The sequence below is a fragment of the Panthera uncia genome, chromosome C2, assembly GCF_023721935.1.
Source record: "Panthera uncia isolate 11264 chromosome C2, Puncia_PCG_1.0, whole genome shotgun sequence".
In the NCBI taxonomy this organism is placed as follows: Eukaryota; Metazoa; Chordata; class Mammalia; order Carnivora; family Felidae; genus Panthera; species Panthera uncia.
Genome location: NC_064810.1, coordinates 54108861 through 54133333, shown reverse-complemented (window position 1 = coordinate 54133333; position 24473 = coordinate 54108861). Strand labels below are relative to the sequence as shown.

Sequence of the window (24473 nt, the reverse complement as noted above, 5' to 3'; positions counted from 1 at the left end):
GTTCTGCCAATCTTCAGGTCTATTTCTGGGGTATTTAGGATGATTTGATAGTTATCTGGTTGTATCAGCGGGGCGAGGCAAGCCTAGGGTCCTCCTGCTCCACCACAATCTTCTGATTTCCATAGGCTATCTTTAAATATAATGTACATTGTTAATGATAAACGTACCTGCTAATTTTCTTGAGTCACATAGACATCCCTGAATGAGTTAGTCATGGAGGAGATTTATACCCAATCACTTTGCATCCATATGATCTCACTGGTTGCTTATGGGGCATCTGATTAGGTGGTGTCTTCACTGACTGGCTAGTGCTGCTGCCTTAAGGGTTGATAAATATTTTGACTACACTCTCAGTCATGGATAAATATTAAATCTATACCTTTTAAATGAAAGCTATTCCTGAAATTTAACTCTTCAGAAATAGTTATGGCAACTGAGAATATAGCATAGACCGTAGCTATCTACATCTGATAACATCTGGGTGGAAGGTATATAAGCATACCACAAATGACCTTGTTGAGAAAGACCAATAAGGAATAAGAATGTTGGGATATAAACCTGGCTCTTACACTTAGGTCTGTGGCATTGGACAGAGGTGGTTAATATACAAATTAATGTGTATAAAAGTTTTTGAAACAATGCCTGGAATATAGTATGTACAAGTAAGTTTTAGCTAGTATAAATAGCTTGGAACTCAGAAATGAGTCCCCCTTACCAATAATTACCAGATGGAATTTTAGAAGTTACCAAAGGCTTTTTACCTTATAGTTAAAAGTGATAAAATCTTGGGAATAAAAAATATCTATATGTTTATTGTCTACAGGTCCCACAGGCAAATAATGTATCTCAGATGAAAAAAGTTAACAACAGTTACCATCTTAGCCCTTAGAACTCTATTCCAATATATACCCCCCGAGCCCCACACCCAGGAGATGATCTTTCCAGTAACCCACCAGGTCTAGAAATAAGGTGCTTTGTATATTGTGCCTTAGCATTTTTTTAATGTTTATTTATTTTTGAGAGAGACAGAGAGCCCGGGGCAGGGGTAGGGACAGAGAGAGGGGAGACACAGAATCCAAGGCAGGCTCCAGGCTCTGAGCTGCCAGCACAGAGCCCAATGTGGGGCTTGAACTCACAAATGGTGAGATCATGACCTAAGCCAAAGTCAGATACTCAACTGACTGCGCCACTCAGACACCCCAGTTCCTTATCATTTTATGAAATTTTATATTAACTCTAGGTTTATACATGCTTTATATTTACTGAGATCCTGCTTTCAAGAAGGGGTTTGTAATATAATCTGCCACTTGCCATGTTCAGAAATGCTTATCATAACTCAGTATCATCAGCATTAGGTACTTTAAACATTTTGCTAATAAAAAGGGGCACCTTTGTCTTGTATTAATTCACATTATAATGTTCTAAACAAACGAGACAGCTTTGCTAAATATTTTCACCTGTTACCTGTGTTACTTAGAAACATATTGTGAGGGGATTTTTTTCAGTTACCTCAAAAGTTATGGAAAGTGTTCTCACATAATTAGAGGTAAGTGATCATTAAGTGTTTTAGGCTTTTAAGAATATATAGCACAGCTTTGGGCTGTCTGGATGATTCAGTCAGTTAAGCATCCGACTTCAGCTCAGGTCTTGATCTCACAGTTCCTGGGTTCAAGCCCTGTGTCAGGCTCTGTGCTGAGAGCTTGGAGCCTGGAGCCTGCTATATTCTGTGTCTCCTTCCCTCTCTGCCTTCCCTTGCTCACACCCCTGTCCGTCTCTCTCAAAAATAAATAAACACTAAAATAAATTTTTAAAAGAATATGTAGCACAGCTTTGAAAAAGGTATAACAAAATTTTTAGAGATCAGATGATTAGATGAAATAGTTCAAAGAACATATAAATTAAGGAAGTCTATTTAAACATGGGAAAATGCTTTTTTAAATATTTCAAATGCAGAGTTAAATGGGGATTTTGTGGCTGGGACAGCACAGACAGGAGGGCTCAATTTAATCATAATAGGTTTAGAAGAAAAAAATATGCGTAAGGTAGTCCCAAAACAATAAGTAAAATTTTAAATATATAACTGGGAATAGAATGTTCAATGAAGTACTGAACTTTGTATAAGACAGTGATATTTTCCAAGAAAAGAAATGATGTTAAGCCATAATTTGAAATGATATTAAGCCTTAACATCCTGTAGAGAGAATATTACCAAAGTCAGTCTTGGTAACATTGATTTGCTGTAATTGTCAGTACATTCTAATGATTACAGCTACGAAAATAGAGGATGGGATAGAAAGGTAAGGCAAGAAGGTTATTCTCTTTAGAAGGTGTTCTCTGCAATGCTTCTCATCTAGGTTAAATTCGATTACAAGGACCCCATACGTCAAAGATGGTGTGTAGGACAGAACCAGGCTGGCTATGGAGAAGACATGCCGAGTGAAACAAAGTATTAAAGCAATAGAGCTGTAAGCGTGCATTTGCTTATGTATCTCCAGTTTGAATCTTAATATCCTATTGGTTGGGATTAGTAGTTTGAACTCTACATGGCTGATAAGGAGTAATGCAATTAAAGACTACAAGATTCCAAGAGCAAAGAAAGAGCAACCCCCATTACTCAGAATTTAAGAGTAAGCCTCTGCAGAGTCACGTAACAGGTTTTACAGAGAAAAAAAATCTGCAGCTGAAGAGATGAGAAGCTTTCCCAGCTAGCCACATCTGATTTCGCAACAGAGAGGGATGGCACAGGGTGCACTGTCACAGAGAGCTGTAGATACGAACACCCAGAGAAAAGAAAGCGTCCAAGGGTAAAGTCTATCTCAAAAGAAAGAATATATATATATATATATGTGTGTGTGTGTGTGTGTGTGTGTGTGTGTGTGTGTATATATATTTTTTTAAGATCATGGAGTAAAAGAGGCCTTAAAATATGGATTGGGAACTTTAATTTGGGCCAAATTGGAGGGGTTTTTAATACATAAATACCACAACTGAATACCAGTGAAAGGTGTACATATTTTAGAAAGATAGTATCGGGTTGGAAAGACAAATCCAAAGTTAAAGAAAACCAGAATAGCAGGATTTTTAGGGCTACATATGTTTTTAGCTCCAATTACATGGAACAAACTTGGATCCTAGTTTTCTTTTGTAAGGAAGTCAGGTCAGAGCCCTAGAGAGTGTGTACCCAAAGGCCAGTCTCGCCTGGGAGAAGTTGAGAGACAGTTTTTACCTGAGTAGGCAATTTGTTCTTCCCCAAACTTAAAATAAGTCAAACTAACAGGGCTCTTTGGTGGCCCCTAGGTAGCTGTTAGGGGGCCTCCTAGGGAAAAGATATTCATTCTCACTAGGTGGCAGGGGTGGGGGTGGAGGGGCGGGCATTTGCATGTTTCAAGTCAGTTACAGAGATTCATTCAAAGTCTCAAAGATGAGGGTGCTGTCCTGTAACAGTTTAGAAAACGTTTCCACTCCTAGGCAAGGCTCTGGGAATTTCCAGTTGGTTGGCAGTCACAGGAAGAAAAACACCTTTAATGCCTTAGTGTACAATGTACATCAGTTGCTGACTACAGCAAGGAGAAGCCACCCAGGATCCCTGGTTATTGATCAAAATATTCATACAACTGTGGTCTCTTCAAATCATCTGGAGGGAAACTAAATCCAGGAATCAATTGACTACACAGGCCAACTGATAGAACACGCTGTTGGGCTGGGCCCTGAAACCAGACAGAGTCTTCAACTATGGACTTTAATTTACTTTAAGACCCATCAAACTTTCAGGACATTAAGTGTTACAAGACATCATAATATGATGTTATAATAAAACTAGAAAATTACTTGTCTTTTATACCTGTATTCTGAAGTAATAACAATCAATATTTATTGAACACTTTCTACATACCATGAACCTTGCCAAGACTTTACAACATTGCATTTAATCTTCACAACAAAACTAGGAAGTTCTATCTATCCCATTTTACAGAGTAGCAAACTAAGGCTCAGAGAAAAGTGCACAACCGCTAACAGTGAAGCTGGTATTCACATCAAGGATTATTTGACCCTGGAGACCATGATTTTCAGCACTACACCTTATTACATCATTTAATTAAAATATGCTTATAAATGTGTGAGATGACACCAATTTACTGCTCTTGACAAAAATGATTTCCTCCAAATTTCCAAGAAGTGAGGAAACTCAAGTTTTCTTTGTCAGGGACTGGTAACACAGAAAATCCAAAGTATCTTTCAGTACTTTTTTTTTTTTTTTTTTGTCCAAAGTCCCAAATAATAGGAACCTAATGAGAATTAAATCTTAACTTACAATATCCTTTCTTAGGCATTAAAAACGAGATTAACTTAATGACTCTCCCTTGAGACACTGTAAATATCTAGCAGACTTCGGTTTCTTATTTTAGAATTCAATGATCACTTGATTCTGCTAGAAAACCACATCCACAATCCTTTTTTCCACACAGAGTGGGGCAAAATGTATCCTTGGGGGAGCTAACAAGTCTTCTTAGTGTACTAGATGAACAATTACAGTGTAAATAAGAATATACCCTCAGACATAAATTTCCCCCAAATACTTTTTTTTAATTTAATTTTTTTTTTCACATTTATTCATTTTTGAGAGACAGAGAACGAGCAGGGGAGGGGCAGAGAGAGAGGAAGACACAGAATACAAAGTGGACTCCAGGCTCCAAACTATCAGCACAGAGCCTGATGCGGGGCTGGAATTCGGACCGTGAGATCATGGCCTGAGCCAAAATCAGATGCTTAACAGTCTGAGCCACCCAGGCACCTCTCCCCCAAATACTTTTCAAAACAGATACTTCTCATCCTCCTTTCACTATCTTATCAGAACATTCTGACCTTAATCTTTTGCATCTTATCACTTTTAGTAAATTCTTTTTTGAATGTTTATTTATTTTGAAAGAGAGAGAGAGATAGAAGGAAAGAAAGCAAGTGAGTGAGCAGGGGAGGGGCTGAGAGAGAGTATTCTAACCAGGCTCTACACTGCCAGTTCAGAGCCCGACATGGGACTGGAACTCATGAACCATAAGATCATGACCTGGGTCAAAATCATGGGTTGGACACTTAACCACGGAAGCTACTCAGGTGCCCCTTTGGTGAATTCTTTTATTTCAAATATCTCAGCTTGATTCTTCAAGACAACCTTTTTTAAGCATTTGTTTTACACATATATACTATAGATATTGGCACACAATCAATTTAAATAACCAGTAACAATTTTTTCCTAACAGAAAAATAAAGCATCAAGTAAAACCATGTATTTTTGATTCATTCATGCCCAATTTTAAGATCTAAGTATAAACAACGTAGAAGAAATTCTTACCTTACTTAGAAATGTGCCTTTCAGTTGAATGCTAAGTAGTCCATAAGAGTAAAGTTTGAATTCAGTTGAAAGAAGCAGGGATGAGGTATGCAGTGTGAAACAGAGACTAAAGTCTATGATATGTTTGGTTAATTATCCATAACAGATCAAAGAAACCAATGATGTAACACAGGACTTCTTTCAAATTAAAGCCCACCCAGATCAGGGGGTCTTTATAGATTTTAAAGTCGAGAAATCAGAATGCCCCATTACAAATAGTATAATGGAGCAGCAAAACACTGATCTATGGCACTTCTCTGATTTCCATGCTATGGGTGCCAGTGGTCACATCATCAAAAGTCATGATTCACACAACCCTACGGGGTGAGACTGCTCTATACTCCACATCCAGAGCAAACCTGTCTTGTTTGCTGCAGAGTGACAAAGAGAAGTGTGCTTCTGGTTGCAGTAAGTGCTGTCAGTTCTATGAAAAAGAACCATAATCCTACACAAAGTCATAGTTTATCTGCATCTACAATTCTCATTGCAGTTCTGGTTGCTAGAATACCCAAGCTTAACAAAGTTGGAGTCAGAGAAAAGCCTTCTTTGTAAAGACTTCCCTGAAGTCTGTGGGGGTGAGCTTAACAGTGTTTCTCTTTTATGTTTTCATATCACATATTGTTATTAAAATTGTTGGTGTTTCCTTCTCTCTCCTGTCACACGTGCGCGCGCGCGCACACACACACACATGCAGTAGATACTAGGATCCATGCTTTACTTATCCCTGTATCCCCAATAACTAGCATTGTACCTGTTACATACTAGTGCATAGTAGGTGGTCAGTATTGTGCTTGTTGGATGCACGGACACAAATTTACAAAGTGAACAAAAGATACTTTATGAAGACAATGGGCTCTCAATGGGATTTCAACAGGGCTCTTCTGTCTGGATCAAAGGATACCATCCAAGCCTTAGCCAGGTACTCAAGGCCCTTGATCATCTGGCTCTGCCTAGCCTTCTACATTTTGTGCATTACTTCCCACATCCATTTTTTTCTCCCGCCACATGGAGACATTTGAAACAAAGGACAGGGTACATTTGGAGAGCTCCTCTCCTCTACTTTCCCATCTGTTTCTTGCACTTCTACCCAGGGGCTGTCTTTGGTGAGACTTTTACTACCCACTGGAAGCTGAGTTGGAGGTCCCTGCCCTGCTCCCAGAATCCCCAAAGTCACTCATGCCAATTTCTATCATTATTTAATAAGATCAACAGTGACATAAGATCAAAATGGGACTTCTTTTAAAGATCCAGGCAATCCCAGCTTTTACTCCTCAGTCCCCTGGGCCATGTAGTTCCTGGTACATTATAGCCACTCTAATGTTAGGTTAAGGAATACTAAGATCCCAAAGCATTCACATGGGGAGAACAGACTTTCACAGAATCTCATAACAGAAGAACTAGATATTCTTTGAACATTTTTGAAGTTTTAGGATGAAATGCCATATACACACAAAGATATTATGCAGAGACTGTTCATGTTGAAGCAAAAATAGAATTAAGGTTTTTAAGAATGTCAACAGCTGAGAGATAAGAGTTTCTCTGAGGTTTATGTCACGGGGAAAGTTACTACAACATTTATGCCACAATTGAAGACTAAATAGGCAGTTTTAGGTCACATACCTCTCTCCTTTGTGATGTACTTGTCACTATCTCTCCCAGAAGAGGTACCTTGAAGGAAGTAGGATGAGCCATTTGGATCCGATATTAGGGAAGCCCAGAGGCCACTGCTTGAAGAAGTTCAGCTGTTAGGCTTTGATATCTGTTTATTCCAAGTACCAGTTCAGGCTCTCCACTGCGAAGTTCTTCCATAATATCTTTAAGTCTCTGGAAGAAGATCTAACATATGGAATGTTGTTAGCCTTGATGATATCTATCGTGAACATGCACCTACACTGAAGCTCAGAGAAAATTTAAAGTAATGTTGGCATTTAGCACTCATTAAATTTGCAAAAGTTCTGAAGAAATAAAAGTATAACTGTCATATAATTTGAGGATGGGAGAGTAGCTGCTGGCTGAATCCTCAGAGATCAAATAGGACTGAAATTAATAACCCAACTGGAGACTTTCAATTGTCAAAACACTGCAAAAGAAAGTGAATTTGATCTCTAAAGCTGAAGGGTAGACAGACATGACTGCAATGTAAAAGATCTTAAATTGGTCTGAGAGACAGACTAGACATTACAGTCTTCATATATTAGGCATTTGCTAAATCAGTTCAATCAATACTTATTCCTAACAAGGAACATTCTCCTAATATCCCAGCTGGTAAATAATTTGACCTATTAAATTCACACATTTACTTTACAAGATGCTAACTGTGATATTTGTCATCATTTGTGCACATCTTCCTTTCCTGGTCCATGGTTGCTACAGAGCTGCCACATCAGATGCAGAGGCTTCTCGTGGCCTTCTAGATTCTTTCTGTGACCTCCTCTTTGTTCTCTATTTTCTCTGTATTTCTACATGTCTCAGGTCTAGCTCAGCCTCAACTACCTTCAGTTTTGTAGTGACTTATTCCATAAATTGCTACCAAGTCCTTTAATAAATCCTAAATGATCACCCAGGGAAACAGGCAGGGTAGGTTACCCTCTGCCTCCTTTAGGATGAGGAAACAGGTACTACGAATGGACAAATGAGGGCCTTCTGGGTGGCTCAGTTGGTTAAGTATCTGAATTTTTATTTCAGCTCAGGTCATGATCTCACAGTTCGTGAGATCGAGCCCTGCATCAGGCTCTGCACTGACAGCACAGAGCCTGCTTGGGATTCTCTCTTGCTCTCTCTCTCTCTCTCTGCTCCTCCCAAACTCATTCTCTCTCTCTCTCTCTCTTTCTCAAAATAAATTAATAAACTTAAAAAAAAAGAGTGTACAGGGGCACCTGGGTGGCTCAGTCAGTTGGGCGTCCAACTTCGGCTCAGGTCATGATCTTGTGGTCCGTGAGTTCGAGCCCTGCGTCGGGCTCTGTGCAGACAGCTTGGAGCCTGGAGCCTGTTTCAGATTCTGTGTCTCCCTCTCTCTCTGCCCCTCCCCTGCTCATGCTCTGTCTCTCTCTCTGTCTCAGAAATAAACGTTAAAAAAAAAAAAAAAGAGTGTACAAATGATGCACCTAATGAGTAAGTGTCAAAGATGGGCACTGCATATTTGCCATTTCCCTCCCATATCCCATCAGCCCACCTTTTGGCTCTGACTATTGCTGAGTCAACCATTGGCTGTGTACAGGTGCTCTTGACAGCACTGCATGTCAGCTGTAGTGTGTGTCTGTCTTGTTTGTTTCAGGGATTCTCTGCTTCATGGTATAAATCCTGAAGAAGAGAAAATTAACACCCCCCCAATGTTAATCCTAGTTTGTAGAGGTTGGGTTGTTCCTCTCCCCTGTGTCTACAATCGACAATTCTGATGGGTCTTCTATGTATTTCCTTAAAGCATCCTTACCAGGACTAAACCCCTGTTGCCCACAGGGACAGCCAACTCAAGTGCACACCTTTGGGTTAGCTCTCCCTCCTCCCTTGTTTTAATATTCCCATGGGTCCCTCCCCTATTCCCTGGGTTCACTCCCCCAAGTCAACTATTCGCATAAAAAATTTATATTAGGTTCTTCTTCCTAAGAACATTATCATGGCTTAAGTTCCTAGAGGAACCTAAGTTAAAACAGGCTGCAAACACATTGTTTTGATTTTTTCTAGTTCATTCTTCTTATTACCCTATTAATCACCAGACTCAATCTCAATACTCATCTTTTTTTCCACTTACAAACAACAGGTATAGATTTAATATTTGAATATCAAGTATAACCTCTTTAAGTTCTGTGGAGACTTTCACACATTAGGTGCTTAGTAATAGGAAACTGTGGTCACCTTGAAGGTAATGATTGTTAAAGAAGAATTATGTATGCATAAATATGAAGAGAAATACGTAAATTGATCTTCAACAGATGACTTAAAAGAGCTGGAAGTAGCTATTTTTATTCAGTGTCATTTCTAGGATCAATTTACAAGGGTTCCATGTCTATAAAGCTTCAGGGCTGGTTTCTTTTCATCCTATATTTTCTAATAAAAAGTAAAAATTTAATTTTTATGGCTTCTTGTTTTAGATATATTGATGGCTGACTTTAAAAAGTCTTCCTAAATGAAGAAAATAGGATGATGTCTTATAGCTTTGAGCTCTAAAGCAATAATATCGACATTTACCAGTTTTATTTATAGACAAGCATATGTGTTAATAGGGATTTTCCTCTCACGAATTTTATAAAGATGGAACATGATTATTCATATTTGTTTGTTTCTGGTACAAAAAAAGCATCACCCACCAGCACAGGATCAAGAAAAACCAACTGCTGAATGTCAGACTGTTCTTGATTTGGAAAGACAAATTTAAGGATAAATAATAGTACAAAAGGAACAATTCTGTTCAGCTTGTGCAGACCAGCAGATCAACTGGCCACAATGCTTTTTATTTAAGAGCTAACAAACGTCATTTTAGAATATTTGGCAGATACCAGACATCAAGCAGTCTGAATGTAAACATTGCTGTGATTGCTGGTCACTAAAGGCTTAGATGTAGTGTGTTAAGTTACAAATATGAAAAAAAAAAAGAAACTAAGACACAACTTCTGGAACTTAGATCTGTTGATTGAAATATCTGTCACTGTGGAACAAACAATGGAGATTTTGTCATGCTCTTCCTAAAGCACATATATACAGTCTACATAGAGTGGCCAAGGAATCCATTTCTCTCAAGGCCTAAAATAGAATTACATATAAAAAGTTACCAGTTACTCTTCTATGGGCTGAACACCAGAATTATCCATGTGTTTAACAACTACACATAAATATTAAAGAACTTCTAAACTGTAGTTTGTTTGAACAGAAAAAAAAGTAAGTCCTATCAGTTGAAAAATAATGACATGAAATCTGTTTTCATAATTGCTCTTAACACTTTGGGAAAAAATATATATACTCGATTTAAAAAAAATTCTTCTTGAATCTCTGTGCAATTTACTTTTTTAGTCAGAAAGTAAAATATCCTTATTTCAACAAGCCCATCCTTTGACTTCATATTTCACTAAAATATAAGTTCTCATAGGTATATTATAATGGCTTTCCCTATTCTCTAATGTTATTATAAAAATAGATTCATATTTACATGACTATCTTGGTAAAAATCAAGCTATGAAAGTACTTTACTTAATTTTTCTTAAAATTCTATGTTGACTTGGCAAGAGCCACTAACAGTATATATTCAGAAAAGAGCCAGGAAGTCATTAAAGGAACAATGACTGAAGAAGAGTAGACATTACAAATGGTCATTACTGATGGTCTGGTCACATTTTAATGCTGCAGATGACCAACAAGATTCAGTAGGATCCACGACAGGAAAATCTCTTTCAAGCTCGTGGTAAGACTAAGGCATCAACTACCAGCAGACAGGATGGACTTTATTGGATATGCATCACAAAGTCTTCACTCTGCAGGAAATTATATACTTGCTCTGGAAATGGGGCAATTATGTGAAATGTTAATGAATGCTTTCAGACAAAAGAAGTGTCAAAATAGCAAAGTGGGATTGGATTTTATGAGGAGGTTAATTTCTAAAGTCAGCATATAAAGCAAAACACTCACAAAGTCAAAATTACCTCTGAAAATTCTTTATGAAAGTCCTTTACCACATAAGAAACAGAGACATCCAGAGTTCAAAGTTTTTGCCTTTTGTATTTTTATTGTTTAAGAATGGAAATGGACTATTATTTCTTTAGTGCAGGTTACTATGTTTCAGCTGAGGAGCCAACATAGCTACTTGCATGTAGGGTCTATGTAGTACCAAAAATATCTATTTAAAAGCAATTTTTTCCTAATCACTGTGAAATACTTGCACTCAAAATTATACAGTATGACAATTTTGGAAAGTCATAGGATACTGGGTGGAATCAATTACCTTCAAGGTTTGGTGAGGTATTTTTACTTACCTATGAAAGCAATAGTATCTGAGGTTACTCCCTACTCTAAGCTCTGGATTTATAAGATAGGGTCATTACTATAAGAAAGAAAGTAGTCAGGAATATTGTTCCACAATAAAGAAAATCAGAAAAATTTATGGCAAAATGCTCATATTGACTTATCACTACTAAGACTCTATGTCAGCACCCATGCCAATCACCTAAATTTGAATAGTCTGATTTTTTAACTCAGCCTCAGAAGTGATGAGCCTCTGACATAGGACTGAGTCAAAAGTTTGGGTAAGTTTTCAAGGGATACAGGAGTGCTGATGCATAGGGGCACATGTACCCCAATATTTATAGCAGCACTTTCAAAAATAGCCAAATTATGGAAAGAGCCTAAATGTCCATCAACTGATGAATGGATAAAGAAGATGTGGTTTATATATACAATGGAATACTACTTGGCAATGAGAAAGAATGAAATCTGGCAATTTGCAGCAATGTGGATGGGACTGGAGGGTATTATGCTAAGCGAAATAAGTCAGTCAGAGAAAGACAGATACCGTATGTTTTCACTTATATGTGGATCTTGAGAAACTTAACAAGACCGTAGGGTAGGGGAAGGGGGAAAAAAAGCTACAAACAGAGAGGGAGGGAGGCAAACCATAAGAGACTCTTAAATACAGAGAACAAACTGAGGGTTGATGGGCAGTATGAGAGAAGGGAAAGTGGATGATGGGCATTGAGGAGGGCACTTGTGATGAGTGCTGGGTGTTGTATGGAAACCAATTTGACAATAAATTATATTAAAAATGTTTGGGTAACTTTTGCGTAAAAGCTTTAGCAACAGAGAGATCTACATTTGGAACTCGGACCACTTTTAAAAAAACTTTTTATTTTGAGATAATTATAAATTAACATGCACTTGTGAGAAATAATACAAAAGGATGCCATGTACTCTTTACCCAGTTTCCCTGGAACATCTTGCAAAACCAAAGTACAAGATCATAACTAGTGTATACGTTTGCTACGGCTGCCATAACAAAGTCCTGTAGGTATCAGATGGGTTTAAAAAACAGAAATTTACCTCCTCATAGTTCCGGAAACTAGAAGTCTGAGATCAAGTTGTCCACAGGGTCGGTTTCTTCCAAGTCTCTTGGCCTCAGAGGCTGAAGTTAAGGTGAGCGGAGCACCTCAAGGTGTTGACAGGGATGGTTTCTCTTTGCTTATAGACGGCTATCTTCTCCCTCTGTCTTCACAGGGTCTTCCTTCTATAAGTGTCTATGTTCAAATTTCCTTTTTTCCCATGAGGAAACCAGCCATATTGGAACAGGATCCACCCTAATGACCTCATTTCAACTTTAGTACCTCTTTAAAGACTCAATTTTCAAATATGGTTACATTCTGAGGTACTGGGGTTGAAGCTTCAACATATGAATTTGGGTGGGGGGGGCAGTTCAGTCTATAACAACTAGGATATTGGCATTCATAGATAGAACATATCTATCACCACAAGGATCTCTCATATTGACTTTCATAGATACATGCACCTCCCTTCTCTCAACCTATCTAACCCTTGGAATTTACTAATCTTTTCTCCACCTCTATAATTTATAGGACTCTGGATCTTATCTTTACACTGTATTTGAGTTGGCTTTTTTGGACACAAATCCAGTAAGGGAAGGTAAGGACGCCATTTCATTACCACTCAGTGGAGGTGGAAACCCAGACTCCAACATAGTCTCCACTGCCCTGGGTGAGGCCAAGTTTCTCCTTACTGCCTAGAAGGGATGCAAGTTCATTTTTTGTTCAGCTTTCCCTTATACAACCCCAGTGGGGGATCTTACAGCCTCCAGAAGGCAGAAATCTAGGCTCTCCACCACAGTTTTTCTGTGATGCTTGGCATGAATAGAGGGGTTATTGTCTAAAAGCTTCCTGTCTTGACAGGTTTCTTCTTTCCTGGTCTTTTTAGTACAGAGAAAAGGCCTTTGTTTGGGCCTTTACAGTCTATGCCTGTTGGCATTTCTGGGTTGTCAACCTCTGGCTAAAAGAAAACCCAGGGATTTCTCCACACTGTCACTCCTTGGGTCCTGGGGTTCCTAGTCTATTGTCCTTCTTCTTTCTATTTTTCAGAGCCTTATATTTGTTTTATATGAAGTGTTCAGGTGTTTTCTTGTGCTTAGTGAGAGGAAAAGAGATAAGTACTTCCACTTGATCTTCCTGGAAGCAGAAATCATTCTCTGTCGCATTAGCGGTTTGATCTTTTTACCACAATTTCCTTATCTCTGAGACATGGAAAACACCTACCTCATAGGGCGGTGCAGGAAATTAAACAAGAACATTTGTAAGGTGCTTGACTCCTTGTAGACAATGCTCCTCTTTGAAATGAAACTGTGCTACCAGTCACCTGATCTTTCAAGTGCATATTACAAGACTTCCTCTGAATCTTCTCATTTCAGGGAGACTCCATATCTACCAGACCCTTATATTCTCTCAGTACCATTCCCAACTTTCCCCCTGGCATTGGCAATTTTGCTCCATAAAGAAATTTGATTTCGTTAACAAACTCCTAGCACATAGTAGATACTCAAATGTCTACTAAAATGCTAGTTCCTCGTATATTACTGTGATTTTACAGTGTATCTTTGGGCCAATCCCCAGCAATAGGGCCATTTCCTCAGTGACAGAATGAGGATAACACTTGATATCTACCTAATAGGAATAGAATGGTTACACATACAAACACTCTCTTCTAAATGATACTCTCTTGTGGTACCAAAAAAATGGGGGCGTGGGGGCACACTGCTGCAATAATACAATAATATGCTGTCATTATTACTGGTGTCTTTATTCCCATTTCCCCTATTGTTCCACAGCAGGGTGAACTAGAATTACAGTGAGGCCAGCAGAACAGAAGTAGAGAGCACTGCCAGCAGAGCCAAGGTGTAGAGCATAAGGGAGTTACAGCCACCACAAGGAAAACTCAGGGCTCCATTCTCATAATCACAAATCGGGTTTTCCTTTACTATAAAATAGCAGTAAAGGTACACAGCTGGTGTAATGTACACACAGTCTTATTTCTCATATATTAAATTCTCAGATAAGAGCTATGCATAAGCAAATCTATAACATTTCAAAAGTATATAATTTATTGGGTGAAGAACTCTTTTAATTAATTTTAGACCTTTATAACAATGGAGTACACAATGATCATTTCTTAAGTTATTAAATAGTTTGAAGTTTTAGAGCTGGAGACAATTGCAAGGTATATAGTCAAAACCCTTGAGGTTGATTGGTTCAGCCTTGAGGTTCTAACAAGTCAAAATAATCTGAAGGTAAATATTTTCTCTTACATTTTGGGGAACTTCAGATATGATGACTTGATTGCCACCCCAGTGGTCTGTTTAAAATATTTACATTTCCTTAAACACAGTAAATGAACCCATCCAACTTTCACATACCTATTTTTCTGGAAGATATAAATTTGCCAGAATCTCCCTCCCCATTTTGGAAGGGAGTTGAAGGATCAGATTCCTTAAAAGCATCTTATTTTATGTGAAGATCATATGTCTTCCTCTGTGGAAATGTGTTTTGTCTGTGTATTGTAGAAGAAACTTCCATGGCCAGAAACATAAGCTTACCATCTCCAGATGAATCAGATGCACCCTCATTATTCTTTTCTCCTATCATTTGTAGAGTTTAAGTTTACCCAAACTTGGATTACTTTGGTTACCAGGAAATGTGAAGAATGTCTCAAATCACATAGGAACTCTTTGCTTCTCTATTAAAACAAAACAAAACAAAAAAACCTTGAGGGCAAAGGTCATATTTATTCATCTTGTCATCCTAGTGCCAAGAATACTCATTGTCTGGTCACTAATAAGCATTTAATGAACAAAAGAGGTGTGAAAGGAGGAAAACAAAAGGAGTAACTCAAGCAATTACTTTAAAAGTTGCTCTGTGACAAGTGTTCAAACTGAATGTTCTAGAGGAGAAAGACATTTAAGATTTCATAGACTTTATTAAAGAAGATCAGATTTCATGTTTCAAACCTTGAAAAATATGGGAAACTGAGGCTGTGTTAATCATGGGACAAGATGCAAGAACAAGAGTGAGGCTGTGGAGCAGCCATTGGTGGTACAATCAGGAGGAGGGGAGAGTTGGGGCTAAGGTCCTGCAGGGGTCAGTAGAAAATTTCTTGTCCTTCAGTATCTTTCACAGGAAAGATAATGTAAATGGGAACCTTAGAAATGCATATTTCTATTATCCAATGGACTGAATGCCACCCCAACACAAGAGCTTGGAATTTTGGCTCCGTTGGGATGGAAACGAACAGAGAGAAGATCAACAGTAAGAAACAGAGCCCTAAGAGAACAAAATATGGATAAGCCAGAAAGAAATAAACATTTTGTTAACATCAAGATTGTATTGGATAACAAAGCAAACAGCAAGTTGACTTAAAAACAAAACACACACATACAAAAACGCTTTTGTGACAAACAGCTTCTTCTTGGCACACATTACCTTTTTTCCTTCTCCTCAACGGGAAGCTTTTTTCACAAGAATATTTTGGGGTAAGTTAGAGTTTTATTAAAGTTGGTTTTATTTAAAGTATCCAGTTGCCAAAATATGCAATCTTACTTTCTGGTGAAAAACAGTTGGAAAAAATTTGGGATTCCATGAAAAACTAACGGATAAAGAGCTATTAGTATTTCTTATTTGCAGAAATATGGTGGATTCAATGTTCTAAACAGTCTCTCCCTAAGGAGGGAATATTTAATAGAATAAATAGAAATATAAAAATATCTTTTATAAAGTGTCAACAGATTGGTACAGAATTAAGGAATATGAAAAACTCCCCAAATTATTTAAAACCAGGAATGCCAAATAAGTAGGCACCAAATCAACCTGTCAGTTTCTGTGGAACACTGGATATTCTCAAGTTACTTCTTTGAGAGCTAATATGAGGAAGAAATAAATGTACAGCCCATCCACCTAGGGAATCTAACAGTATATCACTGCACAAAATTTTGACTTCTTCAGGATATTAAAAACAAAAACAAAAAATGAAACATTGCCAGAAAAGATGATGTCAAGGAAACATGCCTTCCCAAACTTGGCACTAAGTTATGGGGAAATGAAGATAAATTCTTTTCTGAGAGTACATAAACATAAACTAGTCTGGTCTGCATATTTACTGTCTCCATTCAAGTTAGTTGTGTGGTCCAAGGAAACCCCAAGCACAGAATTTAATTTCTCAGTAGGATTAGTCATACTTCCAGGATACTGAGAAAAGAACACATCAATCCTTACTGAGAAACTGAACAACCCAGAATTCTAGGAATTTCCACAGAGAAAACTCCAAGAAAATGAGGATCTCCATACATGCACAAAAATACAAACCACAAATAATAATGAAAACATATTATGAGTAAGAACTAGCAGAAGTAGACTCACAAACATCTCAGATATCAGAATTAACAATCAGAATGAAAAGCAAGTATGTTTAAAGAAATGAGATCCTTGAAAATGAGCTGGGAACAGGAGATTTTAAAGAGTGACCAAGAGATTTAAAACACAACCAAATAGATAAGTAGAAAAAATACAGTACATAAAATGCAAAATTCAGAATATGAGTTAAAAATCTGATTAATTTTATTTACGCTGTCTACACTAGAAATATAATTTGAAGAAAATTTCCAAAATGTATTCCAGGAGGACTGATTTATGAATACAATAAAGAAGAGACATGGAGAATAAAATGAAAAGTCTAACATTTGTCTGATTGCACTTCTAGAAGGACTTGGAAGCATGACGAAAAGATAGATAGTAGCGAAACTTTTTTTGTAGTTATTAAAAAGCCAAGACTCCCAATCTAAAGCAATAAAAATAAAAATAAAACCACATCCTCACACGTTATAAATGTTGAAGAAAGACTGTAAAAAGTAGTCAGAAATGAAAGATAGTTTACAAAATAAAGGCAATTAGAATGATGGTTGAACTCTTAAGGGTATCATAGAAAGTAGAAGGCAATGAAATGATATATTTAAAGTGGGGGAGAAAAGAGAACTTATCATTCTATACCTAGATACATACTCAAGAAAAAGAGCATTCAAAACTGTTTTACAACCAGAATAAAGCCACTAAGTAAATTCTAATAAATGTTATTCAAACAGAAGGGAAATGATCCCAGATATAGAATCTGCAATATAAAAAGTAAGGCCTAGCCTCTAGCACATACCTCATTTAGCAGCATGACAGTGCAAAATGCATTGCTCAGATCTCCCTTTGAGGGCCTGTAATGAGAAGTGCAAGTCATTGACAACCAGTAGTTGTAACATCTTCAGGATTTGTTGCTGTATTTGAATCAGACAACCCTACCCCGACAGCTCCCAATGACACAGAGAAACAGGAATACAAGAGTGTGGATATTTTGTCCAGTACAAGCCTCCTGTGATAGACAATCTTTGCTCTGGAGCTTTCTGTCAGGCTCATTGAGACTCTCAAAGCTGCACCTCTGTTGCATGCTATTCCTATCCAATCCCCATTTCTTCCCTGCCTTGTTTCATAAGTGTCAGACCTGAATTGTAGTCTAAAGGCTTCCCCTATTCCTGCTTCTTTACCCCTTTATGTCTCACAGCCATTACCAGCAATAAAATTAATGCATTTCTGGATGTCTTGGTGATGTTACTGGACACAGAACTATTTCCAAACTTAGATTTGACTGCTTGCCACTCAAAGATCAATACTGAGAGAAAAGTGAGGTGGGAAAGGAAAAGTTGCTTTATTTGGAAAGGCAGCAATCTGGGAAGATAGTAGACTAATATCTCAAAGACCATCTTCCCCATCCTGGCAAATCTAGAGTGTTTTAAAGGGAAGGCATGGGAAAAGGGAAGGGAGCTGCATGTAAGAGAAGCAGGTGCCCAGGTGGTTAGTCATAAGTTGACATGACCCTGAACAGAGTTGTGGACATCCATGGCAGCTGTTTTCAAATGTAGTCAGCCCTTATCTTCTGGTAAAGTGGCCCTTCATTCCTCAAGACTAGTAGTCTGCAAGTGTCAAAGAATGTAAGACAGTTCTGCTACAGATGAAGGGATTTAGGTCAGTAAGCAAGGAGTTCATAAGCTTGAGGCAAGTTAACCCTTAGACTAGTTGAAGTGCTGTTAGTGCTGCTTCTTAAAAGGCATAACCTAACACAATTGGTACTTGGAGTGGCCCAAGAAAGGTGGTAAAATGGGGTTTGGGAACTGGTTCAGTCACCAGCTGGGTAGTGATGAGGTTTGGGGGTAATTGGGGGTTCAGAGCTGACAGCCAAGAAAGAATTCTCGAAGACATCTTTGGTGTAAGAAGGTGATTTTATTAAAGCATGGGGACAGGACCCGTGGGCAGAAAGAGCTGCACTATGGTCGTGAAGGGTGACTGGTTATATACAGTGGAGTTATATATATATAAGAGGAAGTTTCTTAAAGGGATTTTCATATGCTAACAACTCATAGATTTCTAGAGGCCTGGCTATTATCTAGCTAAGGTTGTTTTTCCCTCTAGCAAAGCATTAACATTAAGACAGTAGGGAGTTTCTGGACATTAGGCTATTGATAAGATTGTCTTTTTCTTGTAATTGTAGTAAGATATTTGTAAACTGATAGAGGTTCTATTGGTTTAAACATTTGTTTTCTGTCCTGTCCTTAGTTCTTGGGCAGCCAGGAGTGCCTGAGGAATATCACACATATCCCTCCTGGGGAGTAGGGGGTGAATATGTTAGTTTGTGCTTTGCCCTCAGCTTGCTTTATGGTCCCTCATCAGGTAATAAGGACTTCATTCTAAGTGGGTGCGGCAAGGCTACTCCCTGACACAAGGCAAAAGGAAGCCCAAGTGCTAATAACAGTGGGACTATTCAGCATATATAAGATAATAAGGGTAACAATACATACAAGGAAAGTAGAATTGGCTGGCTATTGCTGCTTCATTGATGAACTACACAGGGGAAATGATACACTGTAGGGCAGTTAAAAAGTTTAAAAGTAAGTGTGAGAACCATGGGGGCTGTTTAATAGTTTAGAAAGAGGCCCTTTTATTCTTCAGAAAGAGATCAGGCACAACTGAGAAACAAACACCTAATCTGACAGTCAAGGTTAGGAGGGTTCAAAGACTATTGAAAACTCACCCAACAGAGGGTCTACTATGTTAAGGATAAAGCCATGTTGGGGGGAAGTATGGCAAGAGGGTATCTAGATGGTTGGGTGTCCCTGAGGACAGTGTCTCTGTGGACACCCTGAATCAGAGCTGAGAAAGTTGGCCATCCCCTCCCTATTGAAGGCTAATGTTGACTTCATACAGCAAGATACTTAGAAGGTTTCTTCCTCACAAGGCATCTGGTGCCCACCTCAAGAAATGTCCCCATTTTGTCTTGTTGAGAGGAAGAATTTCCTATACTCTTCAAGGTCCTTCTAGGTGGACTAAGAATAAAATTGACATGAGACAGGTTAAAAAGAGAAAACCAAATTTGATAGCATACATTTGGAGAATCCACACAGATATGGGAATTCCAAGGATAGTGAAGCAACATGACACAGGAGCTAAGGAGAGGGGTAGAGTCTGATGATACAAAGGGAAGGAAGACCATTAGCAGGAAGGTGAAAGGTGATTTTTAGAAAAGAAACATTACCCTGTTATGCAGGTAAGTTTCTCAGTAAAGAGGAATCTCTGTTAATAGCTTTCTTCCTGGTACAGGCAGGCAGTTGAGGGGGGTTGAGTAAAGAACTTTTCCTGACTCTGCTGGGTTTTGATTGTTTTTAACTCCAAACAGTGTTCATGCCAAACTAGCCCATCTTGGGGCTGCCTGCCCTCGGCCCCTACAGCTCTGGTTTTAAGGCTGATAACTAGGGTTAAATGCCAGCATGAGCCATCTGGGGTTATGCCAGGTTTGCTAAGAAAGGATAGAGATTAGATCGCAAAGGAACCGTAAGAATTATATAGCTTTTATTAACAAGACCAAGCGGTGTATCCATTGTAATGGATTCTGAGAGTTTAACCAAGGGTGCCAGACTGGATAAATGAGAGTTTATTTACTTGAGGGCTCCTAATGGGATATGGCAAGGACCCTAAGTTTGCAGTGAGCATGCTGCTAGATGGTTCTTAGGAACCTGGGGAAGTGCTGGTCCATCTATACTGTGCGAAGGAAAAAGGTCTGAGTTGCTGAGACAGGCATTGGAAAAAGGGATTAAAAGGCTCAGGGAAGTAGACTTGCTGGAATAAACATATTATATGAGGCCAGAATACTCACCACAGGATTATGCTCCACAGCAGGGTTCAGAATACACCACCATTCAACAAGCCATTAGGAATGTGCTGGAGAAAGGGACACTAGCATCTCTAAAAGGCATTTCCTTTCCTCTTCAAGTCAGGGCTAAGAGGAGGAAACATGGTCTCAGGATTTGGCTTATTAATAACACAGGCTAATGGGGGATAATAGGAGAGAGGTGGGGGCTTAAATACCACAAACCAGGGGGTCAAATTTAGCTTCATGACCAGCAAGTTTGGAGGGGCAGCTAAGGGGGCTTAGCCTTCAAGGAATTGCAGTGTCTCTACAGACAAAATAGACTAGCAGTTAGTGAGGGTGCTGCTTACTACATACAAACAAAAGAAGTCAAGAATAAAAGAGCAGGAGGCTGAAGGTGGTCATCTCATTTTAAAGTCTTATTATTTTTCTCAGTTCCTGGACCCGAATAGTTTTTAAGATCTGGAACTCACTGGCTACGGAAATGACTGGGTCCTCAGGAGGAAGGACTTTGCAAAACCATGGTAGGTACCTACTAAGGGTTCCACTAGTCCTTTCCCAACAAGATTAATGGCCATTTACTTGAATATATGGGGAAGGGGAACACCCAGACATTTCAAGGACTTTTGGACAAAGGTTCATCGTTGACACTGATACCCACAGAACAGAATAAAGTTTCCACTGCTAGAGTGGGGCACGCAAACCCCAGCTACTAAATAGATTGCACTGACTTACAGTATATCCACTCAGTCTGTTCTATGTCTGTTCTACATGCAGTCATCATTTCCCTAACCCTCAAATGTATAATCCTCAACTGACATACTTGCCAGTTGGTATAACCTTCACATTGGGTCCTTGTTCTATTGATAGGAGCTATCGTAGAGGGGAAGGCCAAGTGGAAGTCCCTGAAATACCCCCACCCCAGGTATGACAAGGAAATATAAAACAATAGCACATTCCAAAAAGGATACAAGGGCGGTGGTCTCTATTATATCTTCATTTAACTTGCCGCTCTGGCCCTAGAGAAATTGACTGGATCCTGGTAAATGACCCCCCTCCCCGCCCCTGCCCCATAGTCTACTACACCACAGACTATACAACCAACTAGGAGCCCCTGCCACAGTCACTGTGCTGGATGTGGTAGCACTGCTAGCAGATTAATAAGGCTTCAAAGTACATGGTTTGAAACCATGGATTTAACAATGTTTTCTTTTTTGTCCCAATCAGAAAACTTTCATTCATATTTGCATTTTGTAAAGACAAAATTCCTTTACAGTTTTCCTCAGGGACAGTTCACAATCTGATCATCTGTCAAGTAGTCCGCAACATATCAGTTGTGTTATTGCCCCAAGGCCACCGGCTATGGCAAAGCTATGGTTATTCCAACCAACCTCCTACCTGAATCCCTACTCAGGAAGAGAGGTATATAGGAACCCTAAAAAGCTGCTTCCATTGTGTTCAGTGAATCTGCAGAGTATAAGCGTGGACTGTGACAGCAATGTAGTTTCACAGTACCTCCTCTAAAGAGAAAACCCACCATGATTTCTACACGTGCACTTAGCTGACAGCCTCCAAGGACTGTGCTTTTGAGATCCGCCACAGTGTTCAAGTCAAGAACCAGAGTTCATTCTCAATTCTCATTTCTTCTCTTCTTTGACAAGTATTGTCCCTGCTTCACAGACTAAAGACTTTACCTGACTGCTCCTCCCTCTCTCTTGCTTTTATATTTCAGAGGAACATTACTTCCAATAAAGCTCTTGCGCTTCTAATTTCTTCTTGACATTTGTTTTCCCAGAGGTCTTGGAGTAATATGATCATCTACAAATCTGAAGTACCACATGCAGTACAGCCCCTGTTGCTCATTGAAGACATCCATCACTCTCTGTTAAGGATGAACTAATTGTCAAATACTGTTATTTTCTCCTCTTTATATTCCTATCTATTGATTTAACATTCTTAATCCAGTAACATGATTAACTTGAACTAATGAAAGAGAAAGAATCTCATGGTTATTTTTCTGTACTTTGAGAAGTATCCATCCCAGAAAAAAATCTTTTGGACATGCCCACACCAGATTATGACTGTTTTGTTATTGATGGGTTTTATCTTAAAAGGGAAAAGTAATAATACCAGATGGACATGCAGTAACTATTCTAGATTCTCTTGTAGAACCCTATCCCTTAACAGAAGCCAAATCAGTTCAAGTGGTTGAACTTGTGGTCATACAAAAGGCAAGTTAAATTGCCAATAAATAAAACACACATACACACTGATCACTGATATGCTTTTGAAATAGTTCATTAGTAGTTCAGTCGTTCATGATTTTGAAATGCCATAGAAACACAAATGTTTTCTGCCCAAGAAGGTTGTTATCAAGATAGAGGTCTATAGTAAAGGAGATTGCAATAGCAGATCACCCTGCTAAACAAACTGTTCTAACACAAATACTCCCTTACAAAACAGATAAGTAAAGTCCGTTAAGAAGTTCAAAGAGTCCATAAACAGGAGCATAAAATTAGACCGTGAATTTTGGAAAAAAGTGGAAATCATCAAGTTTTAAAATTCATGAGGATAAGATCTGTCAAATCCAGGAAGGATGCCTAGTGTTTCCAGACAACTTCAAATCGACCTTGCTAAAATCCTCCATGATACACTTCATTACAATTTGGACAAATTGCCTCTGATACTAAATAGTAACAGGAAAACTTTTCTAAAATAAGAGAAGATATGCCCAGTTCATGCTTCACTATAATTAACATAATACTAAAAAAATAAAAAGAAAAACCTATAAAGGTGATATACACCAAAACATGAATGACAGGATTAGTTGAGCATCTCCAAATAAATTTTATAAACTTGTCTGCCTAGACAATAAATATGTAGTAGTAATACAATATTTATTTTTTGGAAGGGTTGAAACTGTAGCAATAACAATGGCATAACTTAAAAAAAGAGACTCTACAACTTCATGATTTCTACCTAGGCCATACTAATATATCTATTCTAACCACTCATAAAGAAAGATATTTTGCAGGGGCAATTATTCAAGGTTTATGAAAGACTTTATCCTTGACTCAGAAACTTCACTGTCCTTCTTAATTCCCAAGCCTCTGGAAAAGTGAGAAAATTCTTAACAGAATTTTTAACAACTGCTAGAAACCTTAAACCTTAAAATGGCATTCAATTGCAGGTCGATGCTGATGCAAAATCCTCGGAGAAAGCAGACAGTGGAATGAAGTAGACATTTCGGCCCCAAATCATCTGAACAAGCTATACAGAGTCATTAATTGCCATCCTCTCCATTGCCCAAGGATTGGGCAAACAAAGGAAAACTGGATAGACTGGAGGCTACTATGACAGAATTATTCCCAGATGCACCTCCCATGAAGGGAGATCTTGCTAAGACAGTAACCCATCTCTGAGAAATAGTTGATTCAAATCTTTCTGAAAACTCCCAGGTAAATCTAGGAATTCAGTCTTGCTGGACATGAAACCAAGAGATAAAATGCAAGTCCAATTTTAAATCTCCTTATGTTCAGTTTTTAAGGTACTACAGAGGCAGGATAGAACTGGGCAAGGGAACCTGAGCTGACTCAGAATTAAAGACAGTAAAAGCATCAAGCCATCAAGAAGTTGGTGTAAACACACCCTCTCGACAGCTATCCCCCAGCCTTGGAGTTCCTGTCTGTCTTGGCCCTGGGGATCCCATGAGGCCCAACCTGATTTATACCATCACATGCCAACCTGACTCAAGCCCTGTACAACTCTGTTCTGAGCCTTTCAGGAGAATGAAAGAACTTCAAAAGAAAAGATCTAAAGACCAAAGGCATGTGGACTAGAACTTCTCAAAACGATAAGAGGATTCTTCTCAGGATTA

The 24473-nt window shown here is 38.6% G+C and overlaps 1 long non-coding RNA gene across 2 annotated transcripts; it reads left to right on the top strand.

Moving 5' to 3' along the window:
* Positions 1-15657: 15657 nt before the first annotated feature.
* Positions 15658-24195, top strand: LOC125920926 (uncharacterized). Of its 2 annotated transcripts, none has more exons than XR_007457255.1 (3): positions 15658-15893; positions 21032-21120; positions 23787-24195. It is a non-coding gene; the product is annotated as an uncharacterized LOC125920926 (long non-coding RNA). The 2 variants fall into 2 exon arrangements; XR_007457254.1 differs by lacking the exon at positions 23787-24195 and adding an exon at positions 22392-22626.
* The last annotated feature ends 278 nt before the right edge of the window (positions 24196-24473 follow it).